General features: G+C 36.8%; 1 protein-coding gene and 1 long non-coding RNA gene across 3 annotated transcripts in view; both read left to right on the top strand.

Annotated features, from left to right (window-relative positions):
- Window positions 1-16,820, top strand: part of LOC129717469 (uncharacterized) — a 149,954-nt gene that overhangs the window by 75,358 nt on the left and 57,776 nt on the right. The window lies entirely within an intron of this gene.
- LOC129717472 (uncharacterized) lies at window positions 6,268-7,370 on the top strand. The gene is made up of 3 exons (XR_008726678.1): window positions 6,268-6,573; window positions 6,646-6,865; window positions 7,280-7,370. It is a non-coding gene; the product is annotated as an uncharacterized LOC129717472 (long non-coding RNA).

Raw genomic sequence — 16,820 nt, 5'->3', positions numbered from 1 at the left:
CGAATTTTTTGTTTTGACAAGGCTTGACTATTTTCAACAGTACAATAGTGTGAATAATACAATTACAGTTCTCTTCTTTTGGGAAGAATCTTAGATGATTTACCAATCTATTGCTGCAAGAACGAAGGAAATCCATCGAATACTAACCGATTTATAAGCATATGAAAATGGACATATTTTTCACTTTTTTCGGTTTTAGATTTTCATTTCACATCCCTATGTAGCCGAACTTCCTGAGAGAAGTATTCTACTTCAAAACATAAGAATTTATGCTGCACGGAGGGCGCTATATGCCTGACATTCCGGCCACCTAAATTCTGTTGAGGCATTCACCAATGCAAAGATAACTTAATCTAACCTATAACAGGTTTTCTCGAATGGTAGCAGACAGACACGCGCAGCCTGTCGCTCATAGACTGCTCCAGTCGGCATCCGTACCTTCACTACCCTAACCTATGCCGATGATGCGAGTCAGTGGTCATTCGATAGTTGCGCTTCCGTCTTCCTCGAGGATCACCATTTTAGCCCACTTTGAACGGTGTGGCACGAAAGAATCGTTGGTTCTGTTCTGGAGTTGCGAAATGTACTTCCGCTTCCACCGTCTCCAATGATGCTGAACCAGCTGCTGCAATTGTTGGTAGTGCTGCATCCGTGTAGTTCGGATCGAATAAACCATCGCGCAGATATGCCATTCCCCGCGAGAGATCTTCTATCATCTGACTATTACTACCCTAATCTGATGAATTGAAAGTTGATTGCTGCAATTTGGCCAACTTGAAGAATAGTTAAGCTTATGTTGAATTTTAAAACATTAGAAAACTCTATGCCGGAATTCCAAAACTTGATTTTACGATCCATAAAAAAGCCAATTTATTTATTCGCAAACAATTTATTTCTCGATTTCATAACTCTGTTGAGTATTACACTGATTGCTTTACTGTTTTTAGAGTGCATTCCAATAATTTAAGGTAGTTTTATGATCAAACAGAGCACGACTTAATTTCTTCGGGAAAAAATTATGTTCATTTGAGACTGATTCCTGCCTTAGCGCATCCAAACTCGTGTAAGTCACATCATCACTTTCGACACCCATGCTGTTCAGATGAAATTGACAAACAATCAACTCGTAGCTGCCGTTGTTGTCCATGCGGGCTGTTCTCCCCTTGATTAGAACTTCTTCATCAGGATCAAACGAGAAAAATGTTTGAATGACATGCAGGCCTCCGTGCTTTTCGACTTCGTCACTGGATTTGAAGTCAATTTCTCGTACCATATCGGGAGTTGTTAAAGTAATGGTTCCAGCTACACCCACTTCATTGATGTAACGATTTCTCAATTCCCATTCGGTATCCGATTTCAACGCGTTAAAATTATTCAAATTACCGAAATAGTTTTTCTGAAAAATATCCAGTCGAACATAGTTGGTAAAACAGACAAGCACGGACCGGTTTCCTGCTATTACGGTTTGAACGCGATTGAAGATCTCCGCCATCCATTGCGAATAGTCGGCCAATACACGAAAATCACGTGACGGGTGGAAGCGAAGCTTGGAAACTCCGGAATGCGTTGGCATAATCGACGTTTGATTAATGTTGAAAGAATCAATCAATAATTCTGTGGGTGGCAATTTGCTGGAAACACCAAGAATTAACGAATACTTTCTCAATAGCTCTGCCCGGGAAAACCAGCTGGAAGACAGTAGGAAATACCCGTAGTTTACTTCATTTTCTACTTTAGTCTTGTAATTAATTTTACACCGGTGGAAGTAGTTGAATATGTTGTAATATTGCAGATACTTTTCGTTTACGTACTTATTTTCATATTTGTAAAGTATGGTACCTTTAGGGCTGAGCTTAAATAAATCAACCATTGGCTTCTTGTAAACCTGAATAGCACATTCGACCATTGCCTTTAGATGTTCGTTAAACAATTTCTTGTTGGTGTATTTTTCAATTTGTGAATAATAATAACCACCCATCGGCAGATAAAACTGCTTGTCGTTGGCGATAAATGCTGGGAATTCTTTATCTTTTATCATATCCTCCGAATCTATAAAAGAATAAATGTCTTCTAGGACGTTATCGACTTCATTGTTGTGTTCTTGTGAAGATACAATCTCCCATATTTTCTCTTGTATTAAATCCAATCCCGGTAACATGGACACCACTTCGACATAATAAGATGGGTCCCGAAACAAATCTACTTCATCTATTAGAAGAACTATGTTAGGCATATCTTTGAAAAACGAATCTTTTCGAGTTTGCTCGTTTTTAGCCAACAACATCTGCGTAAACAAGTTTCCCAGTTTCGTACGATCAACTACATCTTCGGTAAATGTTCGTATTGTACCATAAACAATGGTATTTTCAACATTAAACATGGAGAAGAACTGCTGGAAGATTTGTTCATTCCTCGATACCAGAAATTCATTTCCGCAGGCTATCCGAGGGTCATGACCTGTCAACGCCAGCAGAGCAGCTGTCAAAGCTAGGACTAGTGATTTTCCTTGTCCACTTAGAACTTGTGCCAGATGATTTAGAACACCTTGAGTCGCTTGATCCACGCTCAGCAGTCTGAGTATGCAGAGAATCTGAGTACAACGAGGAGTAAGAAATTTTCCAGTGGTTGAAACATCCTTCGATTCCAGAATAGACCAAACAACTGCCAACCCTGCTAGGAGTTTTGGTATTTTTTCTCTTTTGTCATTGTTGTTCCACGTTTTAAATGACTTCTGGAACTTCATTTCTAAAACTTTGTTAGCAGCTCGTGATGCTTCCTTAGTATATTCTGAAACTAAACAAAACTATTTAAATTTAGAATGAAGAATATTACCACAAGCTTACAATTGTGCGAATCCACAAGAAACTGATTAAAAGTTTCTTCATAAATCTGGTAAGCAGAGCGTAGAACTTCTATTTCGGATGCGCTGTTCAATTCTTCGAACAATTTCAACGCTTCGTCAATTTTCATATGGTTTTGTTTTCGAATAAATTTCGTGTATTGGTTCTCAATTTGACGGATTCGATTTGTGAAATCTGCATGAGAATAGCTGTTATCAACGGCATTCTCAAAAGATTCAATCCGTCCATCCAGAAACAATTGAAACGATTTATAATCAGCTTGTTCCTTGAGATTCAAGAACGATTTTCTTAGGGCTTCAAGAAGTTCTTTAGTCGTACAGATTTGCTCCGTTTCCGACAGTTTGCTACCTGACTTCCACTGGTCTTTCGTTAGCTGATTTTTAACGTACGACAGCATTGTTACCAGAACTTCAATAACATAATGCTTTGGGAGTGAAGAACTTTCGAGAAAGAGTGATGCTGTTTTGATGAACTTTTCCACCGCTATAACTCGATAACTTTTATGCTCTGTTTGGGTCCATTCGTTATCAACTAGTTCAATCGTTTTGAAATCCTCAAACGTTTTCATACTGACGCCGGGAAAAGCTTTGATATACCAAACGAACTGAACTTCATTTAAGTCTCTCAACAGTTCACAGTACGATTTAAAGAAGCATTGTAAAATTTCTATACTGAAAGATTTACTCAAAGCATCAAAAACGATATCCAGCAGGATCTTTTTCAGTGATTCCATCTCCGGGAGACAGATTTTGGAAGGAATTGCGGCTATAATATCTTCTCTATGTTTCCAATACATGTTGAACTGGTTTACCAAATCTCGGAAACTGCTTGGAGAGAATGAGGATTGAATGAACTCAACATTGATTAGGTTAAGCTGTTTTTGTAAAATCTGGTGGTCAATTGTGGAGCAATCTTTCTGTACCAAAAAGTTCATAGTTTGTACTATAAAACGAGCTATACTGTGAGTAATAACACGAAGCATTTCCATCTGATCGGGACCAGCTTCAAACATAAAATCCATGTAACTCTCGAAAATGGCTTCGAAACAACTACATTCTTGTTCCGCTGGTAGACTATGATAAAGAACGTCGCCAAGCAGATAGTGCCAAATGTACTTCTCGTCAACTATGTTCAGTGAATTTCCTTCACTTGAAATTGGTTTGGAAAGTCTGACCAGTTGCTTCCATGTTGAATGATGTTTTCGTTCTTGGAAAAACTCGGCTGTGTTCTTGAAACGTCGCTTCTCACTATCGCAATTCAGATCAAAATGCTTCAGGAGCTTAATGATAATGAAATATTCCTGCTCCAAACACTTCGTAATCAAATCCTCAGACTTCCAAGTAATTTTTTCGATCGCATGCCATCCACAACTGTCACTAGTGAGAAGATCTTCCGCTTTGTGGTCTGTTCTGCCACTGATTTCAACAACTAATTCTTGCAAACTTTTTGCCAAAAGATAAAAGCTCGTACTGATTAATCCATTAACTGGAAGTTGCTTTGATACTGTTAACTTTTCCACACAGTTAGTCCAACGAACGGCAAGGTCAGCCAACGGTTTCTGAAATATGTTTTCACTCAAATCTTTTGTCAAATCAGAGAATAAAGCGACATCCTTTTTATGAACGAAAATGATTCGATCGTTGCTGCAATTTTCGAGAAAGTTTTCTAAACAGATCGGCGCTATTTTCAAAAGTTGTTCCCTGTAGGATGAAAGGTTTCTATCTATTATCTGTTGTAATTGAGCGATTATTTCTGCCCTAGGTGTTGTCGACTGATGATCAAACTGAGCTAAAATCTTATCTCTTACAGTACCACGAGTTTCTAGTTCCAAAAATGACGATGTCGTTGAACGTAATTCTGCTCTGATTAATCTGTTTGCATTTATTGCTTCGCACAATTGGCGGAAGTCCAAACTATCCGAATGCTGGCTTATTAAATAACACAATTGAATGTTCTCAGCACTGTTTGCGCCCTCAAATGTTTGTTGTAAGTCATTTTGAATTTTCTCCACTATTGAAGACTGCAGTTCCTCTCGTTCTGTGGTCAAATCATCTTGTAGTACCTTCAAAATTCGTAGCTGTTGAAGCAGATTTGTTTTTGCTTCATCAAAATCGACAGCTTGCGTGATCGGCTGTGGATTATCAATTCGTACTTTGGCCACAAAATTATCATCCGCCGTCATCAGGCAGCCTTCGTTGTGTAATTTAATATTCAAATCTGCATGGCAAAGTCGGGCGGAGAAAGCCAATTGATCGATCCTTTTTTTCGTTAAGAATTTCTTCTTGATGTACTCTCCAGTGTTGCAATCGCGAAAGATTCCGATTGTATCAAGACTCTGAATCGATACTCCACACTCTTCTTCTAGTGTGAAGGTCTTTTCAACAATCGGAACTGTTATGAGCGAAGGTTTATCGTCCATTGATTTATTTTTATCAGTTTTATCTAACCCTTCTGACTGAGTCGTCATTCTGGAAGGCAGCAAATCAGTCGTACTATTTTCCTCCTCACTGAAAACTTCGTCACGTTCAAAATTACACTGACCCTCCTCTCTGTTGGTCATTTTTCCGACGATCTGTAACGATATAATCTGGCTAGATTCACTTCTTAGAACTTTTTCAAACAAATGTACTCACTTAGCGGACAAGAATGGATTTTTTATTTCACCTCAAAAATATCTTCTCATTAGGAAAGGAAGCAGCTTAATCGAAGTTGAACACAAGAATCGGAGACTACCGCTTCTCTCACTAAACTTGTGTTTATCGTCTCACATTCGAAACACAAATAAATCTTGCATCCTCAGCATAAATGCACTGCTTGCTGTTGATTGTTGATATTTCTTGATTTTAAATCGAGAACCGACTGATGTATTTTTTTTCGTTTCACTAATCACAGAGTTTATCCACAGAACAAGTTCGGCAAACCACAGATCGGTAGAGCTTTTATTTGTCCCCGAAATACTACCCGGTATCGAAAATCGGGGTAACCAATTTCGGCCTGATTCATTGCTTTGCTTACCTATCGTAGTACGAGATACCTACCGAAAATAGATTGTATAGAGCCAAAATCCCGGAGCTAGCTAAAAGCCTATCGCATGACAAGAATTTTCATCGTTATCCTGTACAATATAGAAATAAACGAAATGGGGGAAAGGAGTCCTTTTCGAGTGCCAAAATCAAAGAATGCAGAATATCACCAGTGGTGGGCGACGCTAATCGCTTATCCGTTAGCTGAAAAATTTAACTCGATAATTGTAAACGCTAAACCCATATTAGCGGAACTTTCGCTAATCGCTAACTTATTAAAACGTAGATTGTAAAATAGTTATATTTATCTGTCTTCTATCTTTTATTTTCTATCTATTTATATAAAAGATAAGTTTTGTATGTATGAAGGTATGTATGTTCCAGCACAGACCGAAACATGGTGACGAGAAGGAGAGGGACAACTATCAAAGAGGGGTTTTAATTGATAAGAAAGTCAGATCTTTCAGTGCGTTGAATTTGTACGATAACTTTCGGTTTCTGAGAAGCAAAACTGTAGAAAACGTTTACAAACCTCCCAACATTGATATTTCCGAAACCAGGATGACCCTTAGAAACCAGAAATAAAACGACCAACGACATTTTTCCGGTTTCAGAATTTTGTGAAAATCAATTTCGCGATTTCTGCCTTTTGTCAAGCTGTGTAAAATTGAGTAAAATGTTCAAATAATGTAAGTATATCTATAAAGAAAACTATGTTCAGAAAATGACAACGGGTGTCCAACGCTATTTTCAAATTCAAGATGGCGACCCCTGGTATCTGACACGCTGTGGATAGCAGAAAAAAATATTCAAATACTACCTGATATTAGGTTTATAGAACAGAGCTGTCTCCTCAAAACCGAACATTGGAAGAGATTCAAAACTTGAGGAAAATGTGAAGATAGTCCCATCATAAGGATATTGTCTGCATAGAAAAATAAAACGAGAAGACAAAGCAAGCATTGATTTTCACTACCAAAGGTGAGTTTAGGCTATTGATGATGTGTTTTCAGTGTAATTGGAGTTCATTTGAGGTTTATAATTTCTGTGGTACCCGTAACTTAACACTAGAGTATATTTTAAAATAAGTAAACAAAAAAGTGCTTTCAAGTTTTTAGTCAACAATTATGGCTCCAAATAAATGTAGAAGACTGGCGCTGACGCTGAGTGTTGTGCGTGTTCTATCTCTACGTGAAGTTAAACTAATTTACGAGGTTTTCCCCCAAATAAAATTAGTATTTTCAGTGAGTTTCAAAGTTACGTAGTTGTTCCATATTTTCTGTGAAAATATTATTCATGAATTGAAATCTGAAACGTCTCGTAAAATGGTTTCTGTTTCGCTAAACCTTTAAGTCGTCGCATCACGATGCTACCAATTTCAATTCTTGTTTTCAGCCACTGAAAGGAGCACAACAACAACCATTGATATGTCATGAATTAGTCTAGAAAAAGTTCAGCAATTCTTTTGGGAACACAATATAACGGACACTTTTTATATGTTTTTCGAATTCGTTTGCGTTTTCCACGGTTAAAGTTTGAAAATTTCAGCTATGAAAGGCAGTCAACTGAGATCTTTATGACATGCTGTTGTATTTATTTGTTGGATTTTATAATTAATTTTTCTTAATACATATCACATTATACATGATCATATTAACAATGTTTGGATGACTTTATACGGTCTATGGTTGCGCTGCAATGTCCTTGTAATAACTTATTTCAATAATTGTTTTCAGCAGCACAATAACTACTATTGAAATGTCGTGAATTAGTCTTATGTAAGTTAATCTATTGCATTTTATCACAACATGACGGATAATGGAAATAATACAGATTTATACAGATTTTTTTTTGGTTTTCATGGGGTCGTAAATTAAACTTCTTTATATAGTTGAAAAACATAAACTCACTCAAATGCGGTGGAGCGTGTCGGAGTTTTTTTTTATATTCATATGCTACGCATAAACGTGTGCATGAATGAATCACGGAAAAAATGTTAAACAAGCTATATTGCATTTTTTTTTCGAGAAGGATATACATATGCAGACTTTATTTTACAGATTTTTCCAAATATTACCAAGGTGATAAGATTTGTTGAGCTCCAAAATACAGATGAAAATGTGGCATCACTGCCCGTAATGCTGGTGGCTGTTAGTAGTACATGGCTACTGCAAAATACTGAAATGTTTGGAATTCTGGACGGACTAACCAGTAAACAAGAATAATCGGCAACTGGTACCTTTTGGTGCCTCGAAGTTTTGTAATAGAAGCGTTGCAATTCCCTCTACTGTTTGTTTTAATGGAATATAAGAATACGGTAGTCAACGTCATGCGGTCGTGTCTTGAATACCACCCTCCTACTATTTCCTCCCCCACGAAGGAAGTGAGCTCCGAGGTTTATTTCACAGACCAAGTTTCCCAAGAAGGTGCGGCTGTGGCTGACAATCACCGAGAAAGAGATGTCAAAGTTGCTTTTCTTTCGTTCCGGGCTGTCCGTGAACGGGGAAATTTATAGTACGAAGTGCCTGCCAGAAGTTGCGTCGTTCATCAAGAAATACCATAAGCGCGAAGACACGGTGTTCTGGCCAGATTCGACATCGGCCAACTACTCGAAGCGATCGTTGGAGGAGATGGAGCGGCTGAATATCGATGTGGTACCGAAGTCGGCGAATCTGGGCAAACTTGAAGCGCAAGATCTATTCCAACAATTTTGTCGCGAAAACGGAGAAGGAATCAATAAAAAATTATAAAACAAAGAAAGAGCTTAAAAACATGGCTACACGAATGTTTTCGTCCGCCATGGCGAATGTTCCGGTTAACTGCCGGAAGGCCACACGCAAGGACGTAATATTTTTTTGCGAGGAAGCTAACATGATTACCTTCCATGGGAAATTTATCCAACTCAATTATTTCTAAGACATCACCATCATTCATCACCATCTGAAAAAAGTCCATTTTTTTACCGCAAATGCTAGCTGTCAAATTATCGATACTTATCGATAAAAGCCCCGAAATTATCGATTGTTATCGATGTCCGTTTTGGGCGATATTTCCCATCACTAATCATCTCTCAACACGGAATGTCCTTTTAAAACGTCACTCAGTGTGGGGAACTTGGGTGATTAGGGGAAGAACCAAACCAAACTGCTTTCTTTCTCCGTCGCTTACGTTGGGTGATGAATGCGTTCCCAATTGGGTGGCATTGCTAGCCAATGACTGAACGCGTGAAATCATTTCGTCTATGTTTTTGAAGTCAGCGTTAGGGAAATATACCAATCGTATGAAAAATTTATGTAGATATTCGACCTTCAAACTTTTCCGCAATTTTCACGAAGTAATAAGAAAATGGTAACTAAAATTATTATATTATACAAATCTTGTATATTTTGGCTTTCCAACGGTATATTAACTATGGGGCCATCCACATACCACGTGGACAGCTTTGGGGGGGGGGGTTGTGTATGTGTAATGTCCACGGTCCATAGAAATCAATTTTTTTTTAAATTTATATGGGCACTTGTCCACGGAGGGAGAGGGGGGCGGTCAAAAACGTTAAAAATCTGTCCACGTGGTATGGCCCCTATTGAAATCGGAACAGTTGTTTAAGCGCTGTTAGCATCTTAAATCTTCCATTCCGCCAACCAAACGTTACATGTGTTTCACAGAATGTACGTACCTTAGTATAGTGAAGAAAGACGTAGTCCCACGTCAAAAATATTTCGGGGCACCTCTCTAACGTAACTAATAAGAATCGGTGCAAAATTAGAAAAAAAAAAATTATTAACATCATTAAGGATAGTAATAAAATCGCTGTTCATATTTGTCCCGTAAACTGCGTACTGTTGCCCTGCATGCGGTGTTGAAGTTCGCATTTGAGATTTTTGTTTCAAAAAGTGAAATTCTCATGCTACGAACAAAATTCGAAAAACTCTGGTACTACGTTTTGAAGACAAAAGGTTCATGTGCCGCTTGGGAACAAACCCGTATTTTAAGATAGTTTTGTGAAAATGCTTTGTTGCAAAAACAATTAAGTACGTACTTTTTAGTATGTGGGGCCAAAAGAGCCATCGGTCCTTATATTGTACAGGAACCAGGTGTGGTCGCTGGTTCATGTCGGTCTCGGATTCTAAAAGTAGACAGATTTTCCAATCATTTGACAGGCCAAGATCGAAACCCCTTGCTGCTATAAACAGTCTGATGATGGGAAATGGTTTTCTTTCCACTAGTTAGGAGCATTCCATAAGCTTCAGCTGGCTGAGTTGAGGTTATCCTTGTTTTTTAAAGCAACAAAGTCTAAAAAGGTACCCGGGTACCCTGTCGAGTACATTACGGTTAATGTTCCGAATAAATGTTTTTGGTAAGTTTCGAAATCAATAAGTACCGTAAAATGGGGTACAATTGATTTTTTTTCCTTCACTGTTTTGTGACTGATTATGTTTGCCAACAAAAATTGTCTTGAAGAGGCATGAGAAAGGATTCTATATACTAACAGGTGTAAAAAATAAGTTTTTGCTTTGAGCAACTATCAACAATTTTTTTTTCGTGCTTCGATATGAAGTAACTTGATATAACGTAACCAAAAAAAAAAAAAAAATTTGCGTTATATCGAGGTATGACTGTAGAGGACCCCTTTCCTATAGTGGACCATCCGCCAACATAATTCATGTTATGTGTAAACTCGAGTGATTTTCAGAAATCTTTCTTTGGAAAACAACTTGTCCAGCCAGTCTGCACCACAAACATTCAAAAATTCCGATAAATTCCGATTTAACCAAGTTTTTGTTGTTTTGATCTAGTTCATTATAAAGTTATTATAAATCCAAAAAAAAAAATCTCTCAAAAACAAAAAAAAAATTCAGCAATTTATTCGAAAACGTGAGCATACAAAATAAATAATTAAAATCTCTTTCAAACACGAAAAATGGAATAGATGATATTTTGCAGCGCGACACAGATTGTAAAATTTTTCAACATCAAACGAGCGGACGTTCTCAGTGACAGGTGCTACGCTGGGTTCTAGGAGCCTGTAATTCTGTTCTCATGAACACTCGGTTCTAGCCTAACTCCGTAGGGTTACCATTTGATCGGAGTTAAAAATCAACTTTTTTTTTCCGGCACAACTTTGATCTAATTTTTATTTTTATTTTTTGAGATATCAATAAATAAAACATGTAATCTGAGATTTGCTCTGCAACATGATGATGATGATGATGATGATGGTCCCGCCACATACCCCTACAAAGGTTTGAGCTGGACGATTTATCTATAGATAATTAATGTGATCACATTTTAATCAGTTATACAAAACAAAAAACGAACTGATTTTACCTCCAGATATAAACTTCTTCAAAAACTGTATACTTGATTCATAGAGCACACAAAACTAGTACAGGGTTTTCATGACCTTCAGCCAGACCAACCACAACTATTTCATGATTTTCTCTAAGCATTCAAATAACAGTTTTAATTTGCTAAAAGAAATCATTTATATCTGAAAACCGCGCGCGAGGCTCAAGCTTTTGTAGTCTCTTTCTATTATTTTTAAAGCTACAACAACAATAATGAAAAGAAAAAAAATCCATCATCATCACCGTGACGAACACAGTAGTTTTGTTGTTATAAATTTAGAAAAGTCCAATTTAATATAAACATATAAATAAAATTTTACAACACAATCAGATCCGTTCGTATAAAACTTCGTCATTTACAAGCTTCAATAAAACAATCAATATATGAATAGAAACCAAAACAAATAGTTCATCTAAAATAAATCCGTTTGTTAAAACTTCGTCATTTAAGATCCGTTTGCTCAAACTTCGTCAGGTAAACTCTACATCATTTTGAAAAACTTAGTATCGTTCTACACAATAGAAACTTTCACGTGTGAAATACATTGTCTCTTGAACTCCGCAAGTGTTGGTGCACGTTTAACATGTCTTGGCATCGAATTGAAAAAATTTATACCTTTATAAAACAATGAATTTTGTGAAGCTCTCGTTAGAGAGAAAGGTGTTGTTATTTCATCCGCGGTTCTAGTGTTATATCTATGAAAATCTCTTCCTCTTTCAATTCGATCACTCAAATATTGAGGTAGCAAACCATTTATTATTTTAAAAATGAACACCATAGACAAATAAACAATTCGCTGCTTCACAGATAGCCATTGCAAAGCGTCCAACATGAAAACAGAGGAAGTTAATCTATCACAATTTAAAATCAAACGCATTATTCTATTCTGCAAACGCTGTAACCTCAATAGTTGTGTGTTATTGGCTAAGTATAAAAAAGTAGGGCAAAAATCCAAATGTGGAGAGATGATTGACTTGTATAGCTGTATTTTACTACTAATCGTTAATTCGTTTTTCAGACGGCATAGAATTCCATACTTTTTGGCAATTTTCTTGATGACATTGTCAATGTGAGCGTTGAACTTTAGATTGTCATCAATAATCACGTCAAGATATTAAATCTCCCGAACGCGACCAATTGCCTCATCATCAATCAAAACAGAGACATCATCATTTACAACGGTGCGCGAGAAAATCATAAATTTAGTTTTATCAATATTCAATTTCAATTGCTTATACTTCAACCATCTGCTTAGAGAACGTAAATCTTCGTTCAAGTGTGAAACGGCTTCTTCTACGTTCTTAGCTGCAATGAATAATACGGTGTCATCGGCAAAAAGATTAATATCACAAAAACGTAAAACTCGTCGCATGTCATTTATATACATAATGAACAAAAGGGGCCCTAATACACTTCCCTGTGGAACTCCAAGATCATTCTCCACGGGACTAGATACAGAATCATTAAAAACAGTCCGTTGAGTTCTGTCAGACAAGTAGCTTTCAAACCATCTGAATGCAGTACTCGAAATTCCAAAGCGCTTGATTGTGTTCAACAATAAGGGCCTAGAAATTGTCTCAAAAGCGCGTTTTAGATCCAAAAAAACAGCAAATATTGTGTCTCTATTTTCCAAGTTATCTTTCCATTTTGCACTAAGTTTAACGCAGTTTCACATGAGTGGCCTTCCGGTAGCCTGATTGTTCCGGAATTAGCAACGAGTTACTATTTAAATATTCTAGAAGCTGGCCTCCAACAATTAGTTCTAATATCTTTTCTAATGTGTGTAACATGTTGATGGGACGAAACTCTTCGGCTTTAATCGTTCCAGCAACCTTTTGAATCGGAACAACCAACGATTCTTTCCACACCAAAGGCACGTGCCCTGTTTGCAACGATTCATTAATGAGGTCCAGCAAAGTGTGACCAATGACATTGAAGCAATCTTGAATAACTCTAGCATTTACATTATCTACTCCAGCCGTTTTACCTAATGAAAAACAAATTTTTCTCAGTTAATCTAACGTGATTGGGTGAAAACCATCAAATGTACAACTACTGTTAATCGGCTGTTTTATTTCGTCGGGTTCCTCGACCAATTCAATGGATTGATTGATCAATGAAACACTATTGACAAAATAATCATTAAATCTAGATGCAATAATTTGTTCTAAATGTTCTAATGTGCCTTCAAAAGTTATGGACCGCGGTTTACAATTACTAGGTTTCAACAAAGATTTCAAAATTTTCCATAACTCTTTGCTGTTATTTTGATGTTGAACAATCTTTCTCTGGATATATTCACAACGCTTCTTTTCAATCGCTTGTGAATATTTATTACGCGCGAACGTGTACTCAATCCAATGATTCTGATTGTTTGATCTACAAAACTTGTTGTACAGTTTATCTCTCTTGCGCTTTAGGTGCAAAAGATCCAAACTATACCAGCTGTTCGAGTTTTTCAGCGAAACAAATTTATGTTCAACTAATTGATTCGTACACGTCTTCAAAATGTTAGTAAGAACAGCTGCAGATTCATCTAAACTACCGGTCGCGATTGGAAAACCCAAGCTTCTCTCAACAAGGTTCGAAACAGCCTGTTTCGAATATTTTCTCCAGCATTTCAATTTTATTGAATCATTATTATTATTCAAGTTTTCTAGAACATTAACTACTAATGTCTCATGATCGGTTATTTTCATATCAGAATTCGTAACTGAACGAATCGAATCAAAATTGCAATAAACATGGTCAATCAAAGTTCTACTCCGCTGGGAAATACGCGTATATTCATCTACACTTTGTTTCAAATTGAAAGACTCAACTAAACGCTTCAAATGATTCGAATTTGCATCATCTCGCCAGTTAATATTGAAATCGCCCGTCACTATATTTATTTTACTCAAATCAAGAAATTCATCAAACCAGTTTTCCAATATTTCAAGAAAACGGCGGTCACTAGCATTAGGAGAATGATACAAAACACCATAATTGCCCACCTTCATGCCACCAACTACTGTAATGCCCAAGAACCAGTTACCATCCTTAGCTTCGTTGTGACAAAGCTGGAATTGAACTGATTCTCTGACATAAATAGCAACACCGCCAGTTTGCCTAGAATGTGATAAACAAGCAGCAACATTGTATCCCGGAATACTATATTGTTCAAATGCTTCATCATCTACAATGTGAGTCTCTAATAAAAACACCAAAAGTGGACGTTTATCTTCAACAATCTGACGTAATGCAACGTAGTTTGTTGTCAACCCCGCAATATTAAAATACAATAAATCAAACTTATTCACATTCTCGTTGGAACTTGTTTGCTATTTATTGAAACGCAAGCTGCTTTTCTTTTGCTCGAATAGTCTTTTATAAATTAAACTCTCTGAACTAAAAGCGGCATGGCTGACGTCCAAATTAGTTTTACGCTCTTTATTCGTTTTTACACAATTGACGCATTTCAATACAGTAGATGTACACTCGGATGTCTTATGGTTTTGGCTACACCTAGAGCATGCATTTACTTGCTTAGCAGATAACAAACTATTATACGTTTCTAAATCAACTTCAATTACCGCGCTATACTTGTTATAGGTGAAGCGTGGATTTTCGTACATATTAACTACTTTTACCTCATTGATTGTGATGCAATCATTTTGACTCTTTAAATAGTCAATGAAAACATCAGGAGAAAGATTCTCACTCATGCCCACTACTTTCAATCTAGGCACCGACGTGGGAACAACAGCACTGTATTTTTCACCCAGATTGCTTTGAATGCCATTTTTCACTAAATCAATATTTTCGCCAACGGCGCATTCGACAATAATGGAACCATCTTTACCGTTCCCGAAATTACTAACTTTGTGTGTTTTAGGATCTAAGTTAGTTTTCAAAAACTTCCGAGTTTCCTCGCAAGGTTGTTTGGACTCTTTCGGTTTAATCACAATAACCGGACGAGTCTTAGGTTTAACCGGTTTAAATCCGATATTAGTATTACTTTTGCTACTTGAGTTAGATTTATTGTTTTTACCGCGACTTTCAACAACTTGCGCAAAAGTTGCACCGTCGTCAAAAACATCGTCATTATTTTCGTATTCGATTCTACGCTTTTTGCCGATTTGGTCCGATTCAGAAGAAATCGTCCCAATCCGCGCGCGAGCATTATTAATAGCAGCTATATTCTGATTCGTATTTAATTGCAAAACCGAATGATTCAATTTTTCTAATTTCTCACATAATAATTTTTCAAGAGACTCCTTTACATTTGATCTCAACTGTTCCATACCGATATTTATCGCGCTGTTTATCTGGGTCGCAATTTGATTCCGCATTTGAATGACCGAGTCAGAGAGAGAAGATAATTTCTGCATCTCTTCTTCGATACGCTTCATGTCCGGAGTCAAATGTTGCCCACCACAACATTGGTTTGATAAACACTCATCACACTTGAAGCAAAGATTATCGTTGTCTGTAATCATCTTTGCCGTCGCCTTGGTGAGCCCGGTGCACTTGTAGTGAAACAAACGTGCACAGTTAAAGCCCACACATTCCAACGGCAAATCTGATAATACAATTGCCGAACTACAGCCGGAGCAAATCATGACACAATACAGGTTAAACGCGGGACGCTACACCAACAAGCATGCAGGGAACAGAGACAGAGGCAAGGAAAAAAACGATCGCCACCACCGCTGCTGTGAAAGCGCCGGGGGGGATTTTATTTTATCAAACTTTAACGCGAACTTGCTGCTTAAAGCAACTGTTCTTGTACTTAGCCTTTTGTAGATTCACTACCGACACACGTTAGAATATATCTACCGTGAATCCCTTCACTATTTCACACGCAAATTAACAATTTTATATCACCACACAATAACACGACTACTGTGTTCGCCATCAAAAGCGAAAAAAAAACATACACCAAAACTCATTTATTTATGTTAAATGTTTGCCAATGTTCAGGAAAGACATTTGAGAAAAAATCATAGGTGTCTGATAACTAAAATTTGAGATATTATTCACAAAACTACGTAAAACATGCAAAATTATGACTTTTTGTGCTGAATTTGCCTCTAAATCAATATTTAAAGCGATGACATATGATTCTTTTTTAATTAAAATGTTTGTCATGTTCATTAAAGACATGTGAGGAAAAACTATTAGTATCTCATTACTAAAACTTGAGATATTCTTTCACAAAACTACGTAAAACATGCAAAACTATAACTTTTTGTGCTAAATTTGCCTCTAAATCCAAATTCAAAGCGATGACATATGATTCTTTTCACATTAAAATGTTTGTTAATGTTCGGGAAAGACATTTAAGGAAAAATATTTAGTATCCGATCACTAAACCTTGAGATATTATTCACACAACTGCGTGAAACATGCAAAATTATGACTTTTTATTCTTAGTTCGTCTCCAAATCAAAATTCAAAGCGATGACATGTGATTCTTTTTTCACTAAAATGTTCGTTGATGTATAAGAAAGACATTTGAGGAAAACTAAAAGGTATCTGATTACTAAAACTCGAGATATTATTCACAAAACTACGTGAAACATGCAAAATTATGACTTTTTAA

This window comes from Wyeomyia smithii, chromosome 1, assembly GCF_029784165.1.
Source record: "Wyeomyia smithii strain HCP4-BCI-WySm-NY-G18 chromosome 1, ASM2978416v1, whole genome shotgun sequence".
In the NCBI taxonomy this organism is placed as follows: Eukaryota; Metazoa; Arthropoda; class Insecta; order Diptera; family Culicidae; genus Wyeomyia; species Wyeomyia smithii.
The sequence above is the reverse complement of the archived record's forward strand: the minus strand, read 5'-3'. Positions and strand labels throughout refer to the sequence as shown.